Genomic DNA, 23,050 nt, shown 5'->3' with positions numbered 1-23,050 from the left:
AAATTTTAATTTAAAACATAAAACTGAAATGCAAATACCATTTCATTTCCAACGCATGTGTGCAAAATTCATGGCAAAATTCGAAATAAAATGAAATACTTTTTATTTGCAATTTCAATTTCAACTCCAAGCATGGTAATATGTGACAAAAATAAAATTAAAAAGCTCTTAGTTTTTTAATCACCTATAGCGTGATCCCTCAAGATACAATGGCCTCAGGATACAGTATTTTCAACATACAATGGTCTTTTCTGACCGACTTTTAAGGGTTTCTGGCATTTAAAAAAAACGTTATGTAGCTGGCTGACATTAGCGATGTGCTAATGTCAGCAGAACATAACTGTATGACTTAAATCTACCTGCCTGCCACAGTTTGCGCTAAATAATGACTTTTATAATATGCAAATTAACCTCTAGGTGCTAGTGGGGCGTTGCTGCAGCACCTAGAGGCTCCGTCCTCTCACCGTTTGGCACGCCCTTGTAAAGCGGATTGACATCCTCCGTCTCCTCCGTGCCCCGCAAATCCTGCGCCGTCCATTTTAGTATTCGGCGCAGGCGCAGTGAGTGACGGACGCTTGCCTGCTGACGTCCTAGGGCACTCCCAACTATATATGTAAAAAGGATCTGGTCTCCCAACATCTCAAGCATGTACTGGGAACGTCACTAAACAGGGACATCCTTGCAGGCACCATAAACCATTGATATAACAGTTTCCTAGATATTTCAATATGATTTGAGCATCTAGAAATCTTAGGAATTACAGTGTATGCTTCCTGACATAAATTTTCTGAAAAGGTAGTTTTGCGAGCAGTTTCCCATTTTGTTCTATATTTCGCAAGGGGGTCAGGGCCTAAATTTAGAAAGATCCTATAGCGGTAAAATATTCCCTTACTTGTAATTGAAAGAGAGGTAAGCCAACTGCCCATTAGAGATTTTGATGTTCCAGCAGGCCCGATTATCTTAGCTAAAGCATGTCTGACTTGTAAATATGTAAAAGTATCTGAGGGTAGTAATAAAAATTTGTTCTTTAAACTTTCAAAGCTGGTTGGTCGGTTGTCTGAGATTAAATCTGATAATTTACATATGCCTTTTGATCTCCAATTAGACAAATTAATGTCTAAATTAATGGATTCAAGCAATTCAATACCTGCACCCAGACAGTTCATGGAAAACAGTTTACGTTTAATTGCTTCCCACCAGGAATTCATGATTGTTCCTATAGGCAGATGAGAACTAATAAGTGGTGTATGAAATAGTGTGGCAGCCTCTAATTTTACACATATACCTAGTCTACCTAAACTGTATGTCTCAATGTCAACCCAGTGTTTAGATGTATCTCAAAGCCAAAGAGGTTTTAACATGACAGCTTGATAATAGTAGCTAATAGAAGGACATTCTGTACCCCCCCCCCCCCCCCCCATCTTAACCTCCTTATACAGTATGTCTACTCTAACACTTGGAGCTTTGTTGTTCCAAATAAATCTCATTAATAAAGATTGGATCTTTGTTAGAAAGGCGTTAGATAAGCGAATCGGAACATTTCTAAAAATATATAGTATTTTGGGAATTATTAACATTTTGACAGCTGCAATCTTTCCAAACCAAGAGACTTCACCAGTTCTAAAACTAGTCAGTTCCTCATTAATTTCACCAAGAAGGGGTAAATAGTTGGTCTTGAATAACTAAGACACAGGGTATGTGAGTTTAATGCCTAAATATTAAAGAGCAGAAGTTTCCCCATCCAAAAGAGTACCCAGATTTTAATTGTGATACTGTCTTAAATGGAAGACCCATATTCAGGATAGATAATTCGGATTGATTCACTTTATAATATGAAACCTTACTAAAGTTGGTGAGTACCTAGATAATAGCTGGGACAGACTCTACATGGTTTTTGCATATGAGAATAATGTCATCCGCAAACAAACCTATACGGTGCTCAGTTTGGCCTACCTGTATACCATGTATGGAAGGATCAGCTTTTATTTTTTCAGCCAGTTGTTGAATCATAAGGGAAAAGATCATGGGGCATAAGGGGCAACCCTGTCTTGTACCGTTTGTAATTGTGAAGCTTTGGGATAAAAAACCTGATGAAAAAACTGATGCGGATGGGTTGGAATAGAGTTCCATCATGGCAGAAAGAAAGGGGCCATTAATTCCAAATTTACAAAGCACTTCTTTCAAATAACTCCAGTGGACTCTGTCGAACGACTTCTCCGCATCCAAAGATAGAAACAGAGAAGGCGTTCCAGTCTGTTCCACATGGTGAATTAGGTCTACAAATCTTCTGGTGCTATCAATTGTTTGTCTATGTTTTATAAAGCCCACCTGATCTTTTTTTATTAATCTTGGGAGGATGTTAAGTAGTCTAGTAGTTTAGTTTCTGAATAACTGATCTAATTTCTAATGCCGAGATAGGGGCATTAAGGTAAATTTTTTCTATCATTGAGAGAGATGGTAAACTTAAATCACTCAGAAAAGCTTGCATATTTTTTTTTTTTTACTAATTGTGGGGTCTGGCAATCATGCTTAAGGTTATATAGATCTGAATAATACTCCGCAATGGTTATGCCCTGAGGAGTAAGTAGTTTGTTCCCTTTTTTGTCGTTAAGATATGGGATTTTATTTTTTGCCATTTTGTTTTTAAATTTGCTGGCTAACAAGCGTCCTGTTCCTAATATACAAATATTCATAGTGATCATGGTACAGTCTGTATAGCTGAGTTTGTAAGTCTTTGAGTTCACGTATCTGCTGAGGAGACATCTGAGACTTATTTTTAGATTCAAGCACTTTAATGCTTTTTAAAAGCTCCTCTATTATTTTCCCTTTTTCTTTTTTCTTCAGAGCTGCCAATTGTATACATTTGCCTTTTATCACTGCTTTGTAGGTGCACAAGTTAGTAAGTATCCGCGTGGTGATTAAAAGTAAAGAACTCAGATGTCTCTTTTTCCATTCTCATACATGTTTCCCTATCAGATAATAAGTTGTTAATTCTCCATGGAGATTGGGAAAAGGCATTGAATTGCTCCTTTATTGATAAGGATATTGGTGAATAATCCGACCAGGTAATGCTTCTTATAGTAGATTTAGATACTCTCTGCAACAGTCTATTGTCAGCAATTGCCATATCTATTCTAGAATATACCTTATGAGGGTGAGAAAAAAATGAGTAATCTCTTTCTGACGCATGTAAGATTCTCCATATGTCATAGAGATCTTCGCTATGGAAAATATTATACAAGTCTGTTTTTTTATTAGGTTTAGATGGAAATGTATCTAATGTAGGAATAAATAACTTGTTAAAGTGTCCTATGAGGATCAAAGCTCCCTTTCCCTCTCTCCTGAGAATACTCGAGAGACCTGAAAAACCTGCTCTGCTTTTTATTTGGTGCGTACAGTGATACAATGCAATATGGTCGGTTATTGATTAAAATAATGTAGCGCCCGTTCTTGTCAGAGTTCACAAAAGAGAATTCTACTGAGTCTCTTATAGCTATTAGTACTCCTCTTTTTTTACATGAGTTTTATTTTTGGGCCTATGGGAGTCCTTCTGGTGCAAATCACACTTAAGTGAATTGGCCTCTTTCCGCAAGAAGGACCTTTTAATTGGGCTTTTCAGACCTTTAACATTCAGTGATGCTATCATTACTACCATGTTTGAGGATAACAGAGGTTGGCATTAGTATTATCTCCCATACAGTCTGTTGAAAAAATAAAAGTATGCTGGACCAGTAATAAATAATAAAAACAATATGTAAATAGGTCTTAACCCATTGACCTGTTTAGAACTTTGAAAACATGTGGTTTTCTCAAGCCACCTTAACTCACGTGGTTGGTCTGGTGGTGACATTGGGGGTTTGATAGCATCTCTGAGTGTTGCCACCCAGGGATCCCACCTAGCCTACCTTAAGCAAGTAGTGAGAAAGAAGATTAAACATTATATGGTGCACAGAAAGATAGCAAAAGCTGTGTTAGAAAACTTAGCTGGCTGTCCAAATACAGATATGCACAAATATCTTTAAGGATGTTTCGTTCAAGTGGATCTTGGATTTTCAATTTCTCCCATCTTGAGCTTAAACCCCTCAATCAGGTGAACCTTTTAGTGACTTAGAGGATCCAATGACTGTCCACTCTTATGTAAGGGTTGGTGTTTTCTTGTTTGGCAGTGGTAATTTTTCCATTGTTGAGGGAATTTGGAACTAATTGGCCACCAGTTTGGAAGCTGCTTGAGGAGAGAGTAAAGTGTGAGATGATCCATTTCTGTAGATTATCAGTTTGACTGGGTACCCCCATCTGTATTGGATTCCTTTTTTGTTTTCGAATCCTTGCCTTCTGTTGAGAGTGGCAACCGATAGGTCTACAGAGAGTTGTCAGCATATTTTTCTGGTAAATCAGTAACATTTCTGGCTGTAGCCATTACCATTATTCTTAATAATGGTAAAAATGCAGCCTGGCCAGTACATCTCTAGGTGCAGACGGAGGCGACTGTTTCCGTTTGGGGGTTCTATGTACCCTATTCTATGATCATGTCTCTTTGTTCAGTCAGGTAGCAAGATGACAAAAAAGTCAACTAAGAAGTCCCTTAATTGTTTCAGGAATCCCCCGAAATCTAATATTGTTTCAGCGGGATCTGTCCTCAAGATCCGCCAGCTTAAGCTTAACTGCCCCAATGTCATCATACAACTCATTTTGCGCATCCACTAGTGAGTTGTGAGCATTAGAAAATGTGTCCATTTTACCCTCTAAATTCTATCCCCTATGTCTTTTATTTCTTTATAGATATTTTGTACTGTTGTTTGAAAATCAGCTTGAATAGAGCTGCATAGCTCTTGTAACATGGCCCTCATGTTAGTTTCAGTAATGGCAGCGCCAGTGTTTGCTAGCTGCTTATGGTCATTGAGTCTGTCGGTGGCTGTGTTACGGGATGAGACTGACCTGGTTAAGGGAGAGCCCGATGGTGTGCAGGATCTAGGTGAGCCTTGTGGCATCTGGTAATCAAGATTCGCTGCACTTGTGAGTGTTGAGGCATGTAGCAATCTTTCTTCAGTAGCTGCGCCATCCTCTCTCTGTATGGTGTGGGCACCATCTTGGGAATTGCTCGCCGGCTGAAAGAAGGACGTCATCTTTGTAGGTTTTGCCTTTTTCTGCCTCCCTTTTCCCATCTCTGCAGGCCTGGGGTGTTTAGCAAGCTATGTAGGAGCCAAATAACTAAGTCAGCCGTCTTATTTCTCTGCTTTGAGCCGCTTTTAAAGTAGGCTAGTGGCGGGGAAAATTCTCACACAGCCGTCCTGCTCGTCATCTGGCCACGTCCCCCCATTTCTGTATGTTTAAGCACAAACATAGCATCCACATACTTTTTCTACAGGAAACACATTTTAAACTTAACAAAATATCCAAATCCCCTTATAATGAAAAAAAAGTCCTCTTATAATCAATGATATGCATCATAGTTGCAACACCTCAGCTGCCTCTAGGGGAGTTTCTATTGCCATACATCGCTCCATCCCATTCATCATTCAACATACATATACCGTACTGATTCTGAGGGGAGAATCTTATTTATAAAAGAAGAACTAGCTACTAAAAAAGTCAAATTAGTGAACCTATACCCTCCAAATGTTGGCTTGTATCTTGGTTTGTTACACATTGTGGTTCTCTCTCCAGTTTTAAAGTAAATGTAGACAAATATGAGATACTAAATGTCTCCCTCTCACAGAAAATAGTTTCTTGTCTCCAACATATTTTGCCCTTTAAGTGGCATGATAAAGCACTAAATTACCTAGGCGATCACATTTCAAAACATCTAAAAGGACAATTATTGACTACTTCCAATATACCCTTTATCTCTTGGATGGGAAGGAGGAACCTTAGTCTATATTATCACTAAAATACTGTTCTCAATTAAGATGCTCCCCATTCTCTTGCCACTTAGCTTCTTCTGCTCCATCCGTTCCCTTTTCTCCAGGTTCTGCAAATTCTAAGGCTGGCAATAATGTGACCCAGACAGCAGGCACGCGGCCACAATGATGAGGAATGGTGATTGCGCGAACCCTGTCATTTAACCCCTCAGATGCCGCAATCAACACTGATTATGACATCTGTGGAGTTAGGCAGAAGGATGTAGCGCCCTCTGCCTTGCAATTGGAGCCCTTGCAATGAAATTGCTTTCCAGGTCTGCCATGGTAAGCTCCCTGCTGAACTGTGCACGAAGGACAGCTCAGCAGGAAGCGTGTTTGAATCCCATTCACCCTAATAGATCTCTACGAAGGTGAATAGGAACAAGGGATCAAAAGTTCCCAGGCTCTAACTCCCCAAGGGGGTTGAAAGTTATTACTTTAAACGTTAAAAAAAGTTAAAATATTAAAAGTTTAAATCACCCCCAATTTTACATAGAAAAATATATTAACAATAGAAAAATAAACATATCAGGTATTGCTGCGTCCAAAAATGTCTCAACTATTAAAAAAAATGTTTTAATTCCTGTGTGTTGAATGCCGTAACGGAAAAAAAATTAAAACCACATGATTGCCATTTTTAGTCACCCCCCCCCCCCCCCCAAAAAAAATGGTTTTAATAACAGTGATCAAAAAGTCGTGTGTACCACAAAAATGGTACCAATGAAAACTACAGTCCCGCAAACAATCCCTCATATAGCTCTGTGGACGAAAATATTAAAAAGTTATGGCCTTCAGAAAATGGTGATGCAAAGAAAACTAAAAATTTTTCAAACCTTTCAAAGTAGTAAAACCCCAAAAACTATATATTGATGTATTCGTATTGAGCCGCAGAATAAGGACATCATGTAATTTTTAGCGAAGGACATCATGCAATTTTTAGCGCTTGCCGTAAAACCCCAAAAATCTTGGCAGAAATGTGTTTTGTTTTGTTTTGTTCTATAAATTTAACACCACAAAAATGTTATTCCCCCTTTTCAATACCAGACATGGTAAATTAAATCAAATAAAAAGAGAAAACCGTGCTGCTCAGAACAGGTATGAGTAGACATTTAGGAGTAAAAAAAAGGAGTGTCTTTGCGATGTTATTCCTCAGTATCCTGCATGGATTATCACAAAAAAATCGATGCTCTAATCTCCTAGAGAACAGAAGAAATGGCCCGACATAGTGAAGTACTGCCAACTGAGTTGAAATGCAAGGATTTATTCTACTCAAAAGATTCATAAAACAACAATCATTTAAAATGTGCACGTCCTCTCATCAAACGCCAGACCTGGGTTTCGCATCCGCTTCGTCTGGGGTTTGACTTTGGCCTAGTGCAAAGTGTGTTATCCTGGCAATCCCTTTATTTTCACCCTTTAACCCCTATACAGGGATCTTGCCTTCGCTGAAGGGAACCCACCTGGCCCCTACTTCTTGGAATATTCCTGGTTTAGTTGGCAGCTGATCCACAGGGGTCAGAGACACTGGTGCAAAGTGCCACGAGGTCAGGCAGTACACAGTGCATAACCAAAACAATAGTGGATAAATAGGTGAAGGTCAGGGCAGACAGGGTTCATGCAAATCCGCAAAAACTAATCTGAGGTCAAGGCAGGCAGCACAGAGTCAGTACAGTAGACAGGCTAAGGTCAGGGCAGGCAACAATTATGGTGCCCTCATGCATTGCGGAATTTTACGCAACAAAATCTGTGGTTGACAGTTGCCGTTTTTGTTGCAGATTATGATGCATATTTTGCTTCTGTTTTTTCTCCCCACAACAGAATAGAATGTGTATTTGTGAATTAGGTTGCGGATTACAGCCCCATTGAAATAAATGGAGACATTTAACTACAGGAAATCTGTAACAAAATATTATTAGCTTTTTTTCTGCTGCAGAATGAATATGCTGAAGTGGAACAGAACACAGGTATTGACACTTTTCATCCCCACAGGTTAACATGGGGGATCTCTTTATGATGTGGATTTTGTTGCTGAAAACTCTGCACCATGTGAGTGTACCCTTAGAAGCTGCCATGCAACTGCAAACAGAGCAAGGAGAGGAGGGGTGTAGTGGTGACAAAAATGGGAGTAGTAGTAGATCAATGAATAATATTTTTAGTAGAAGTAGCAGGGTAGTGAATGACAGGGGCCTTCGATGTAACAGGTGTATAGAGGGGTTTTAGGACACAGGAGAGGTGAATATTAGTTTAAATATGGGGGATTCAGCCCTTTTGTGTTTTTGCGAATATTAGTTTATAACAGACTTCTGTAATTTCCATTTGGACCTACACATTTAGTCCAACCCCTTACAGGGAAATTTGTGACAAGAACAAGCACATTGAGAGAAGAAGAAAGTGTTCAAAGTAGAGGGCAGGACAGAGAGTCTGGGAAGAGACTGGAGCTTATGATGCCATTCATGGTACTATGTTTATAAGGGAAACATTATTCTTATTTGGTTAGATTTGGTCCAGCCCCTATTCTTACACATACTGCATTTTCTTTTCTTTTTTTTTATTAATATTTTTGGTGGGCGAGAAATTTTTACCAATTGTATATATCTATTGTTAGCATTTCTTATATATTATGGCATTTTACTTCACCTTCTCAATATACATCTCATGAAAGAATGCTGAATTGCGCTGCAGCTCTATTGAAACTCTGAGTGTTGGAAACACAATCTGTGATCAATATTCTTATTGGAGCAGTCTGCCATAGTAAATTCATTTGTATACTGAATTTGTAACTGGTGCTACTTACCCATCCAATCTGAAATAGTTGAGCTTGAATTCCAATATCAGCCATGAGAACAAATACTAGTGTATTTTTGATGTAAATAAAAAAAGTACTTGAGTGCCCAGACTAAAGTTTGATATTCATTTTGTATTTTCAGTATATTCATTTGGGACAGTGGATGAACAGACAAATTTTTCCATTACATTTTAGAATGCTTTAGAAATCTTTTAATTAAATCTTAGTATGGCATACAGCTCAGTGACACTGTATAAACATAGAAATGATTCCAGTCTGAAGAGAAGTGTGCATTACATTAGTCTGACAAGTCATGACCCTAATTTATTTACCAGCTATTAGATTGCATGTATCACAGGATAATAGTCAATGTTCTAGTGAAGAATCACTAATTCTAATAGGAAGGCATGACAAATGGGCAGGTTGAAAGGCATAGATCAAAGAAAATGTAAAATTAATATGCTAAATACACAATTTAAAGGGGTTTTCCTATCTGGCTATTTATGGCATATTAATAGGATATGTCATAAAAGTTCAGGCCTCTGATACCTGTTCCTATTTCAATAATGTGGCCCCACCATGAAAAGCATGCTACGCATAGGCAGCATCCTCTCCATTCCCTGCTATGGGACTTCCAAAAATAGCAGAGTTAGCACCGCTGATTATTTCTAAAGACCCATAGCAGTGAATAGAAAAGACACTTCACAAGCATGGCCACCCTTTTATTCACTTCTAAGGGACTTTTAAAAATAACCCACCCAGCGCTCAGCTATTTTTAGAAGTCCCATAGCAGTGAGCATTTCCAGGATCTACCAGAATAAAATTTGCTCTGGAAAAGATTCCTTATGACCTACAAGATTAATTTATATCAGCTGATGCTAGCTTGGAATGATACACTTGACACTTAGCACTCTTCATTCAATCATTATTCTGCTAAGGCCATACCCACTGATACCCAGAGGACTACCCATATTCTCCATAACACTACAGCTTAATTTTCCAAGTTTTCAAGGGTCCCGGTTGCCTCTATGGTTTGGTTGCACTGTTGCTCTATTGCAGCCAGAGCCACTACCATCCTCCACTCCTCCGGGGCTTGCGGCAAAATATTCTGGCATCACGAACAGGATTTAAAAAATAATCTTTGTCCTACCAAGCAAGTGACTTTACTACTGAATTGGAAACCCTAAAGAGACTTCTGAATTGAAGCTCTACTCATCCAAGAATTGTAAACAAAAAAGAGAACCCCCTGCAAGGAGCAGGTAGTACGTGTCTGTTCTGCGCTCCTAACTTCAAGGGTATATGGCACCTTCAGCCATGCACAGTCTATGGAAACAAGCTTCAAATAAGAAGCCTTTTCCTGGGACAGGAAAAAATGGTCTGTCACCAGAAGTCTGCTGTTCCGAAGAACCCAGCTGTGAGGGGGACAGACAGAGGCCTGCCACATGGGTGAAAAACCATGATGACGAAAAGTCCACAGGCCGAGTGGCAATCCATGATGTAGGGTGACTACCCCAAGTTGTTACAAATCCTTGGGGACTTTAGGGTAGCTAGGGAACATGGTCTGCCACCCATGCTGCCCTCGTGATCTTCACTGGCCGGTGTAGCAGTCACCGCCAGGGAGTGCTATTGTTCCACATTCCAACTCCTATAGGGGGAGGCTATAAGGTTATGGCATCTGCCCCAGACAGATCACAGGATCCGCTAAAGGAGACCTCATTGAAGGAATGGGTGATTTGCATGCTGGATCATCCACACCCCAGGGACCCAGCATTGGAGTCGCCAATTGGCACTGTCCATTGGTTCTCGGTGGCCTGAGACTTCAAATTTCTTCAGAATGATGAGACGCAAGAAGAGATCTTTGCAAACTGGCGTTTCGTCAAATGGTCACAACGGCTGTTACCTCTCCATAGTTTGTACCCTGGAGACACCTCCCAGATAACTCTGGCCGCTTCACCGCAGCGGTGACTCAACTCTCAAAGTCTGTTGAAATGTGGCCAAAAGACTAGATTGGCCCCACAGAGCCCTAAGGCCTGCTGCTGACCAAGCAAGGTGCACTACAGTAATGGCCTCTCCTCAGACTAGGTGTTCATACCACTCAGGAACCATTTAATCTGGGGCTAAAAGAGCAGAGCCCTCAGCTACTCCTGCTGGCCCTAGTACCATAATAACTGTTAGCCCAGTTATCATGGTCACTGCTGAGCCAAGTGTCACCTATGTCCTACTCTGGAAGTGGTCGGAAGTGCAGCAGATGTAGTATTGGGAGGAGTATTGTGCCAATGTACCTGCTGTACCAGCTACCACAACCTTTTGGAGCCTGAGATCCTTCATTCTGCTGCACCAGCAGAAGCTTCTGCCAAAAAGAGGCACCTGTCAAAAAGAGGCACCTGCAGCTGGCTTGTTTGCAGATCAGCAGTCCTTGAGAAGAAGTTGCCAAAGCCCTATCCTATCAGATACTGTAACTACAGTTCATAAGACCTGCACTGTTGATCCACCATCAACAAGACGCTATTGCTACTGAGGGGAAGTTTTTCCTAGTCTGAGCCCCTGAAGCTGAAAAACCATAGTCAAGGGCGAGTGCCTAGGGTGAGAGACTGGATACAGTTTTTTTGTGTGCTGTTGACCTTATACAGCTTGTCCTAGTGCCTCTCCAACATTAAGGACTCTATCTATAAAATCCTAGTTGTGCACATTCCTCCTCCCCTTCCCTTCTCAGATTAAACTCTGACATCTGAGATGTTTTGCAATATTTTCAGCTGCATACCCAAAGAAAGACTTTCAAGAACCCTAAGTTCCACAACATTAAAGTGAAGCAACCATGGAAAAGACTGAAATGTTACCTGAGCTCTCTGAGATTTGTTATTTCAATGTTTAATTACAGAACTTAAGAACTCAAACATACTTGAGCCACAATGTGTCTTGCTTGCTATTGACTTCAACGTACCTAAGCCCCTACATGGCCATTTATTACTAGTAAGTTAGATAGGTATCCCTACCTATGGACTATTGTGAAGGAACTGTACATTTTTACCCATCTGTCATAGTTAGAGAGTGCCTAGGCATAATAGTATTATATATTGCATATACTTTAACCCTTCTTTTTCTGCCAAGTCAAGGGAAAGGAGCCGGCCCAGTCCTGAGTCTGTGTTTATATGCCTCCTACTACTGCAGATGAACCATGCACTAAACCGAGGTCGGCTTGCCTCACAATAAGGGTAGGATGCAGTACCCCAGAATAAGGTACTGGCAAACAGTTTTTCTTGTGCAATGTTACTTAATGTGATTTAATATGTTAATGACTTGTAATGTACCAGCATAACTCTATATGGAACTAATATTAACAATCCTGCTCCTGTAGGAAGTTAGGTGTTGTATTTAGATATGCTCATTTTAAAGTTACCTGAGGAAGTAAGAGGGAGCTACATTTCCTCACTCCTCAGAGTATTAGGCCTGAACTCCAGAGAACAATAATCTCTGAGAGATCCACAGAGAGAAAACCATCTCTATTCTACAGTACTCTAGGAACAGAGAGAAAGAAAAGAACTAGAAAATTACATAGTACTATACAACTGATACACTAAGAGTGAGGGCCAAGAGCTTACAATCTGTGAGGAAGCTCGCAAGAGATTACAATCCATGAGGAAGTGGGGGTGACACAGAAGGCAACGTTGATTGTTATCTGCATGTCCAAGCACTTGAGTCTGTCAGTGAGGTATTTGCTATTTAAGGCTGATAGAGACTTTACTGCAGTGAGAAACAACCTTCACACCTGGACATGATCTGACCCACCATATCTTAATCCTGTACCTCTCCACTGGGAATTATAGCCACTATTGCAAAAATAACATTGTCAGCCTTAGATTTCTGGAGAAAGAGACTTTGGAAAGATAAACGGAAAGAGTACTACAATCCCCATTCTGGTCTATATCCGTACTTTGATATCTGGGAAGAATTTCATTGAGAATTGTTTGGAACTGTGTTTTGATACCATTGGCTGTACTATAACTCCCATTCTGCACTTTAGTAAAGATAGATGTTTATTGTCTACAGCTAGTCTGGTTACAGACTCCAGCATTGTTCGCCAGCCAATGCACCTATATCTCCTGCCTTGCACCCAAACCAAACCCACAACACCAAGGGCACTACAACTACCATCATGCAGGATCCCCAACATTAAGGTGTGCTCCGAGGGAAGGAAGTGTTCACCCTCCTATTACTGCCCAGGCACTAGGGATCATTGGTGTAAGGATTTCCACTGTAAATGATTATTGCTGCCAGAGCCACTTCCATTCTCTACTCCTCCTGGGCCTGCGGGATGTGTCTTTCCAAATCATGTCCAATCAACTGAATTCACCACATGTGGGCTCCAATCAAGGTGTAGAAACATCTCAAAGATAAGAGAAATGAGAGGCCTGCACAGGGGTGGATTAAGTGCATGATAGGCCAGGGGCTGTCTACCCAACTCGGTCCCCTCCCTCCATTTTAGTTTAAAAAAAAAATCTGTATGAAGAGGCTGTGGTGCTTCCGCAGTCTGACATCACATTCATCATTCACGTGGCCTAGGTGTAGCTCAGTCCCATCCGCGTGATTGGGGCTGAGCTGCAATACCAAGCATAGTGCTATCAAATGGACAGCGCAGTGCTTGGTAAGGAGCAAAGAGGCTACGGCGCTCACTGGAACATCGCTGTCCCCTCAAACAGCTGATTGGCAGGGGTGCCAATCAGGAGTCGGATCCCCGTATTGAAATAAGAAAGGATAAGCAGCAGTCCAGATTCCAACATGGGAAAAGGATACCATTAAGAAGGGCGATGGTGCTCGCATGTAAAGATCCCGGCCAAGGATTCCAACATCAGGTGAAAACAGGGGAGTAACTACAGTTCTATGGGCCCCAGGGCAAACTTTGAATTAGGGCCCCCTTTGCTACCAGACCTCCCCCCCCCCCCCCCCCCGCCAGCCTCTGTCCCTACCCATACCCCCCCCCCCCCCCCCCTCTGTATGAAGCCATACATAAAAAAAATATAATAATACTCTAGTCACTAGAGTATTTTTTATTTATTTTTGAATGTATGGCCCACACTGGCTTCATATGAGGGATGGGGGGGGGAGATGAATGATGATCAGTGGTGCCGTGCGGCAGTGTATCTGAATTCAGAAAGGGGGGGCCGCGCCATATGAGGACAGCCAGGGGCAGCAAATAATGAGGGGGCAAAATGAAAAAAAGAAATACTCAGTGGGCAAAAATTTCAAATATATAGAGGGAATGGGGGCAAAATGAAATATAGTGAGACTCTTACTATATTTAATGTTGCCCCCGCCCACTCCCTCTATACATTTTGATTTTTGCCCACAGAGTATTTCATTTTCATTTGCCCCCTCATTACTTGCTGCCCTATTATGGCCGGTCCAGGCCCTTCTGAATTCAGACACACTGCCTCACGGCACAGCCCCCCCCCCCCTATGAAGCTGGACGCAGGTGTGTGCCATTTTTTACATTTAAAAAAAAAGTCTACCTACTCTTGTTTGTTCCGCTGCCGCTCTCCTCACTTGAGGGCTGGGGCGGCCGGCAGACTAGTCATTCCTGTCTGTGTGATCCCGCGAGACCCGCCGCGGAGGTCACGGGTCTCGCGCTGACAAGTAAGCACAGCGCAGCGACTCAAAATATAAAGAGGGCCCGCCGCACGTAATACAAAACCACTTGCGGGGCCCGCTTTACTCCATCTCTCCTGGGGGGCCCTATGGGCCCCCCTGACTTAGGGGCCCGGTCGCAATTGCGACCGCTGCGACCCCTATAGCTACGCCACTGGGTGAAAATATACAAAGACCCGCAGCACTCATCCATTGATGAAAAAAAATCCAGTCTTTTATTAAACCAGCAGCGTAATTACAGCGACGTTTCGACCACCTCTGGTCTTTATCACGCATAAAGACCAGAGGTGGTCGAAGCGCCGCTGTAATTATGTTGCTGGTTTAATAAAAGACTGGATTTTTTTTCATCAATGGAGGAGTGCTGCGGATCTTTGTATATTTTCAGGAGTTGGATCACCACCATCTCATAACTCTCTGAGTACAGATGTCATGGATATTACCTGCAGCCCTATTTAACACCCCATATAACACAGTGAATTATTGTGCTATGTGTGGTGTTACATAGGACTGCAGGGAACATCTACTACATTATCTGCACACAAAAAGTTATTACTGTTATCTAGGCTGTTACATAGGACTGCAGGTGACGTCAACAAATTTAAATTTTTGTTGACAAATTTAAAATACATATGATTATGATCAAAAAGATTTGGTCACAGTAGTGAGTCAGCTCTACATATAGGAGAATGCAGCACCACATACCTTTTACTTCCAGTGACATCTCCTGTCATGTAGATCTCTTTCCTCTTCTCCTCCGCTTGACCCAGACCGCCATGACAAATTCTTTCAGCCGCATCTCGCCTCAACAGAGTTTGTTACACAGATACGTTAGATTTCTCATAATTGGGGTCATTTATCAAACTGGTGTAAAGTAGAACTGGCTTAGTTGCCCATAGCAACCAATCCGATTTCACCTTTCATTTTCCAAAGGAGCTGTCAAAAATGAAAGGTGGAATCTGTTGCTATGGGTAACTAAGCCAGTTCTACTTTACACCAGTTTGATAAATTATCCCAAAGGTCCCTATAGTGTCTACAGCAGTTATTATGTCCCCTAGAGTACCCCCAGTAATAAAAACTATATTGTGCTCCAGGTAATAATGTCTGTATAAAGTCCCCAAAAATAATGTCCCCGAATAGCAACGCCCCCATATAGTAATTTCCACCACACTGCCCTCCCATGATTAATTTGCCCCCACACTGCCCTCCCATGAAGTAATTTGCCCCCACCCTGCCCTCCCATGAAGTAATTTGCCCCCACCCTGCCCTCCCATGAAGTAATTTGCCCCCACCCTGCCCTCCCATGAAGTAATTTGCCCCCACCCTGCCCTCATGAAGTAATCTGCCCCCATAATGCCCCCCCATGAAATAATTTGCCCCCATACTACCTCCATGAAATAATTTTCCCCCACACTGCCCCATAAAGTAATTTGCCCCCACACGGCCCACTTGAAATAATTTGCCCCCACACTGCCCCCATGAAGTAATTTGCCCCCACACTGCCCCCATGAAATAACCTGCCCCCACACTGCCGCCCGTGAAGTGATTTGCCCCGTGTAATAATCTGCCCCCACACTGCCCCCATGTTCTCCTCTGACCCCCAAAGTTGCCACACACACAGGAAATTAAAAAAAAAAAAAAAAAAAACTAAAAGCTAATACTTACCTGTGTCTGGGATGGTGAGGCAGGCCACAGGCGCGCAATCTTCATTTTTCTGCATCCTGGCAGAGGCGCGCAATGATGTAATCACGCACGCTTGCGCCGGGATTATACTACCACGTAGGCCTCAGGCTTACTAGGCCTGAAGCCTATGACGGTGATCAACAGCGGGGCAGGGAACTACCGTATTTATCGGCGTATAACACGCACTTTTTCCCCCTGAAAATAGGGGGCAAATGATGTATGCGTGTTATACGCCGATTAGGAGGCCAGAGAGGCAGGACTGAGCCGGCCGGCACAGCGGAGGGAGGAGGAAGGAGGAGGAGGGACTGTCCTCATTCCACCAATGAGGACAGAGTAGGAGGGGAGGGACTGTGGCCACTGCGCCACCAATGAATGGCACATGTTCCTTCTCAGGGCGGCCACGGCTTTAAGCTACGGCTCCACAATCAAAATTAGTGGGAAGGAGAAAGGACGCAGCCGCTGGTGAGTTTTCGGCAAAATTTCAACTTCACTCCGAAATTCTGAGGGAAAAGCTGCCATGTGAACTGCCATGTGAACTGCTTACAGCATTAGCAATGCGCCGCACAGACCTATGAGAAGGAGCGACCGCCGGCCACAGCGCACGTGAGTATAATGCGCTGCTCTCTGCTCACTAACATACCATGGCAGCCAGGACTTCAGTAGCGTGACTCCTGGCTGCCATGGTAACCGATCGGAGCCCCAGCATTACACTGCTGGGGCTCCGATCGGAACTGCAAACTGCCACCAATGATGGGGGGGGGAGGAGGGGGACCCTGTGGCCACTGCCACCAATGATTAATACTGGGGAGGGAGGGGGGAGTTTGCGTTACCAGAGGGGGCAGATCAGAGGCTTTATTTGAAATTTAATTTTTTCCCCTGAAATTTCCCTCTTAAAATGAAGGTGCGTGTTATACGCCTGTGCGTGTTATACGCCGATAAATACGGTATATGCTCCCGTGCCCCGCCGCAGTATGTGGGCGTTGGGTCCCCCAGCAATGCCGGGCCAGGGGCTGCCGATCCGAACACCCCTATGTTAATCCACCATTGGGCCTGCAGGGCTAAATTTCAAGTTTCATAGCAAAAGGCCTGAATAGGGTCCATGCAAAATTTTTGTTTTTCCTTTTAAATTAGTTTGTAAACATTTCTAAAATTCTGTTTTCACTTTGTCCTTATGGAGTACTGAGTGCAGAATGATAGAGGATAAACTTCAATATTTTATTATTTTATCACAAGGCCGCAACATAACCAAATGTGAAATAAGTGAAAGGATTTAAAGACTTTCCAAATGCACTGTATTTCATGAGAAATGCAGAATGAGCCAGTTGAAAAGTTGCATGTGAACATAATGTGTGAATAAAGAAACTTTATTTTCATCCTATTTTTTGAGTGCTTTTATATATATATATATATATATATATATATATATTTGTTTATTGTACAGATCATGTATCTTCTCTTTTAAAATTAATGAATAGAGGTATGGACTTTGTGCAGAAAATCCTCTCATGAGCAGTCTCTAAGTGAGGTACTCAAATTCATACAGATGCCTGGTAATACAAATGCAAGGTCAAGGCTGGCACCTGGCGGCAATGCAAAGCCAGAGTTAGCCTATGTTCAACTGATGGTCTTAAAATTCTATGTGTATTTTCTGCAGCAGAAATCCAAGGCTAACCCTTGGATTTTTGCCTCAGATTTATAGTTCGCACTGCAGATTGACACAAGGATTAGTCCCATTGTCATTCAATTAAGCTAATGCTCATGTTTTCCACCAGAAACACATAACATGCTGTGCTGCTGGAAAATCTGCACAGGAATTCTCCAACGCATGCGAACGGTGTTACAGATTTCGGATCTGATGAGGGGAGAAAGTTGCTCCTGAAATAAATTGTCTCAAAGTGTTTGAACTATTTGGGATTTTCCACCTGAATTCTATAGCGGATCAGAGAGTCCTATCTCTTTGCATTGGACCCATTGCTACAAGTCCTTCATATTTTCATGAATGTACTGTAAACTCTCAATGAGCACATACTGCTCTATGGTGCGTGGTGTATACCTTTCCTTTTTTTAACATGCATGGGATGCCGATTTCACACACATTTTGGAGCATAGCACCAGCCTTAAAAAATATTCCAGTTTAAGAAAAATGTTTTCTTCAGGCTGTACATGGTGAAAAAAATAACAGAACTGCTGGCGTCCAATGTTGCAGAGTTTCCCCCTGCTCTCCACCTCTGGAAGGAAACGTCTGGAATTGCTGGATGACCCTAGTAGCACATGTTGCAATATCCCACTCACATGTAGTGGCCAAATGCTATATGAATAATATGGTAAAGCTGACTCTTGTTCCTATTAGTCATTGCATGTTTGGTTGCACATGGACGCCACAAGGTGTGTCCTTACCCTTCAACTGGTGTAAAGAATGCCAGTGTTAGCACTACGATTGCATCGGGTATTGAAGTTTTGATACTTTTTCCATACCTTGATAGCCATTTTAGTTCAATACCAGGATTACCTGCTTTTCGATACTATCAGAAAACATGGCGCGAGCGCACCACGGCACACTCCAATTACTCCTCAGCAGCCGCACAGGGGAGGAGGGAGGAAGTACCTTCCTATTTGATGGGACCAGCCACTACAAAAGAGAACGATGAGGGGAAGTCAGGGAGGGACTGTGAAGTTGCCGCCAATAAAAATGAGAGCGAGCTGAGGATGGTGTGTGAGGAGATAGGGGCAAGGCAGTTACAGAGAGTGGGGAATACAGGTGAAACTCGAAAAATTTGAATATTGTGCAAAAGTCCATTTATTTCAGTAATGTAAATTAAAAGGAATTGCATTAATGCAGCTTAAAACTTGAATTTTGTGAAAAGGTTCAATATTCTAGGCTCAAAGTGTCACACTCTAGTCAGCTATATAATCCATACCCCCTGAGCAAAGGGGACCTCAAAATTGTGACTTTGGGGTTTCATAAACTGTAAGCCATAATCATCCAAATTATAACAAAGGCTTGTAATATCTCGCTTTGCATGTAATGAGTCCATCTCATATGTTAGTTTCAACTTTTAAGTTGCATTACTGAAATAAATGAACTTTGCACGATATTCTAATTTTTCGAGTGTTACCTGTAGTGTGCACATAGGAGCGAAGGGTTCCATTTCCCTTCAATGATCAGCACCACGTCCAGCCAGCAGTATAAAGGAACACTGGGGTTAATGTGACTCTTGTGAGATAATGATGGTGGTCACTTATCATTATTATTATTATTATTATTAATAATAATGTGAGACACATGATGTTATTATTTTAATAGCCCTGGAAAAAATACTAAAAGTGGACACATTTTGTAGTTGGGTCAATGTGATAGAAAGCAGAGCCAGCAATACCATATTGTGGCACATTATACCACCCCAACACAACTAAAAACCACAGCCCATCACAAAATACTGCCAGCGGCACAAAATACATCCCCAAAAACTTCCACTGGCCGCCGTCAGGAGGTCCCAAGTGGCCCCCTGGGCATTGGCCCATCGGGTAATTTCCCTGTAAGGTCTATGGCCAATCCATCTCTGTATTGCACGCAGTGGCGTAGCTATAGGGGTGAAGCCTGCGGGGCCCCCCAGGAGAGACGGAGTGAAGCCCTGGCCCCTGATTTGCAGAGTACAGTACTTGCCGGCGGTTAACTTCACAGGGGGGGCGGAGGCAGAGCCGTGCGTGCAGCTGTGCAGGCGCAGGCTCAGCCAGGAGAGGGAGTGGTCCCGTCTGGAAGTACTGGCCAGAAGTGGAGCGTGCAGCCCGAGTGAGTGAGGTGAGGGCGGCCGTGGCGACGTGACTGGAGCGGCGGAGGAGAAGCTGCGTGCCGCCTGAAGGAGTGAGGTGAGGGCGGCTGTGGCAACGTGACTGGAGCGGCAGAGGAGAAGCTGCGTGCCGCCTGAAGGAGTGAGGTGAGGGCGGCTGTGGCAACGTTACCGGACCGGCGGAGGAGAAGCCGCGTGCCGCCTGAGGGAGTGAGGTGAGGGCGGCCGTGGCGACGTGACTAGCAGAGACTCGGAGACGGTCTCTGCTCTGGCTGCTTGCTAGTAGCTAGAGTACACTAGCATCACATAGGATAGCAGTAGTGGGTCCTCTTACTAGCACCGTTCTAGCCACATGTGCAGCTGCAAATGAGCTCTGCAAGTAAGAGGACCCACTACTGCTATCCTACAAGTACTGGTAGATGTCACAGCAGAGTCCTATAAATCATGTGATGGTCTATGGCCCATAGACCATCACATTCATAGCACAAGCGGCAGCTATATCATCATCATCACTGCTTCATCATATGCCAGCAGGGTTATTAACATCGCCGCCAAGCCCGCCATTATTGCTCACACAGGGATGGTCAGCACTGGAAATATGGGATTGCAAGTGCAACACCTATGGGAGCAGTGACTGTCACCATATTGCCGTGAGTGACTAATGATATAGCTGCCGCTTGTGCTGGAATCAGTCACTCACGGCAATATGGCGACAGTCACTGCTCCCATAGGTGTTGCACTTGCAATCCCATATTTCCAGTGCTGACCAGCCCTGTGTGAGCAATAATGGCGGGCTTGGCGGCGATGTTAATAGCCCTGCTGGCATATGATGAAGCAAACTGAAAGCATAAGTGAAGGAAAATTAAGAACTATGTACCTCCCATGCTGCAGAATGACACATATAGGCCGAATGCAGACGCCCGTGAACGGTTCGTGGTATCCCGGCCTGGATTCCTGCTGACAGCAGGAGCGCACGGCGTCATTGGTTGCTATGACGCCGTGCGCTTCATGCCGCCGCTGCACTACAGTAATACACTCGTATGATCTATACGAGTGTATTACTGTAGTACAGTGGCGGCATGAAGCGCACGGCGCCAGTGCGCTCCTGCTGTCAGCAGGAATCCAGGCCGGGATACCACGGACCGTTCACAGCCGTGTGCATTCGGCCATAGACTGATTCCAGCACAAGCGGCAGCTATATCATCATCAATATGGGCTTGGGCACGATGGGCGTGCAGGGGTCTGATGGTGTTAGGAAATGGTATTGAAGGTAAGGGGGGGGGGCCCAAACTGAATTCTTGCACCAGGGCCAATGAACCTATAGCTACGCCCCTGATTGCACGTATTTCAATCCACAATCCATTTTACAATCCACCAGTAATGTAAGACTAATCTGATCTCATTTATTGGCTCAAAGCCTCAACCCCTTAAATGCAACTAAAGGACAACAGTAAGCTGCTAGCTGTTTTTAGGGTGACAGTGGGCCCCCTTAACTACTGGGCCCCTTTACATTTGCACATATGGTGTGTTTGGCTATGCTTCATATATAGATTAAATCTTCATTATATTTTTCATCTACTTTGTATCTTATTTTACTGGCCCTTAAATAACTATATATACAACTGTCCCCCTCTTTCATTGCTTCTTCAGGTATTTCAATAAATCTAAAAAGCAAGCCAAGTATGACTTTCTGGTTTGCCATAGCACCAATGTTTTCCATTAAATGAGCTATTAAAGAAGGAGTTAAAATCCAAAACCCAGCTGCTATTATTCCCATGGACAGCATAAAATGTATGGGTATGCAAAAGCAAATAAATTCATTCAGATAATGCAAATGCATGCTACATTGCAGAATTCAAATGAAGCAGTTACATCCCAAGCTAGAAATCTGGGTCTCGCAGCAGGAATTCCCACAGGTAATATACATAAACCATGTTCTATACATGCTCTAAGTGCTTGGTCTCTTTTACTGAATGGCTTCTGCATGTGCTCTCCACTGTACTAACATTCCTGCTTTAAAAAGCACTATAACATCGCCATGTCATGGAAGCGTCAGATCATTACTTACCATGGCTGGCAGCCATGAGGAGGGCTCAGACAGCCCTCTGGGTATCGGCCCACCGAAAAGATTCCCTGTAGGGTCTATGGCCAGTCCGCCCTTGTGCTGCGCTATTCTGTTCATCAAATCTGAAGCAACAGCTGACGTAGACTTGGAACATTTATCACTGATTGCTTCCTTGGAGGTACTCGATTCGAACTTCTTGGTACTAGGGAGTACATGAAAATGCAGTGCAAGCTGCTGGAAGAGCTGAGAAGATTTACATATAGTTTTATGGTAAAAGGTTTAGTAGAACTTGTATTTTGAGGCTACTTTCACACTCGCGCTTGGTGCGGATCCGTCATGGATCTGCACAAACGCATCTGTTCAGATAATACAACCGTCTGCATCCGTTCAGAACGGAACCCTTTGTATTACCTTTAACATAGCCAAGACGGATCCTTCTTGAACACCATTGAAAGTCAATAGGGGACGGATCTGTTTTCTATTGTGCCATATTGTGTCAGTGAAAACGGATCTGTCCCCATTGACTTACAGCCTGGGTGGGGCTAAGCTCCGTTCACTTGAATGGAACTTAGCCCATCCCAGACCATTGATACTAGTCGTGACGTCACTGGGCCTGCGGTAAACAGTGAGAAGGCCGCGGCGCTGCTGGAGCGCCGCTGCCTTCTCAAACAGCTGATCGGCGGTGGACCCCCGATGATCAGAAGCTAATGATCTATCCAGAGGATAGATCATCACTTTAACTCCTTAAGGACACAGCCTTATTTCACCTTAAGGACCAGGCCATTTTTTGCAAATCTGACCAGTGTCACTTTAAGTGGTGATAACTTTAAAACGCTTTGACTTATCCAGGCCGTTCTGAGATTGTTTTTTCGTCACATATTGTACTTCATGACACTGGTAAAATGAAGTAAAAAATTGCTAATTTCCAAGTTAAAATTTCTCTACTTCTATAATACATAGTAACACCTCCAAACATAGTTATTACTTTACATTCCCCATATGTCTACTTCATGTTTGCATCATTTTGGGAATGATATTTTATATTTTGGGGATGTTACAAGGCTTAGAAGTTTGGAAGAAATCTTGAAATTTTTCAGAAATTTTCAAAAACCCAATTTTTAGGGACCAGTTCAGGTCTGAAGTCATTTTGTGAGGCTTATATAATGGAAACCACCCAAAAATGACCCCATTC

The 23,050-nt window shown here is 42.9% G+C and overlaps 1 protein-coding gene across 1 annotated transcript in view; it reads right to left on the bottom strand.

Annotated features, from left to right (window-relative positions):
- Window positions 1-23,050, bottom strand: part of YJEFN3 (YjeF N-terminal domain containing 3) — a 275,875-nt gene that overhangs the window by 156,773 nt on the left and 96,052 nt on the right. The gene's annotated exons all lie outside the window — the stretch shown is intronic.

Source organism: Bufo gargarizans, chromosome 1 (assembly GCF_014858855.1).
Source record: "Bufo gargarizans isolate SCDJY-AF-19 chromosome 1, ASM1485885v1, whole genome shotgun sequence".
In the NCBI taxonomy this organism is placed as follows: domain Eukaryota; kingdom Metazoa; phylum Chordata; class Amphibia; order Anura; family Bufonidae; genus Bufo; species Bufo gargarizans.
Note: the sequence above shows the minus strand (reverse complement) of the source record. Positions and strands in the feature narration are given on the sequence as shown.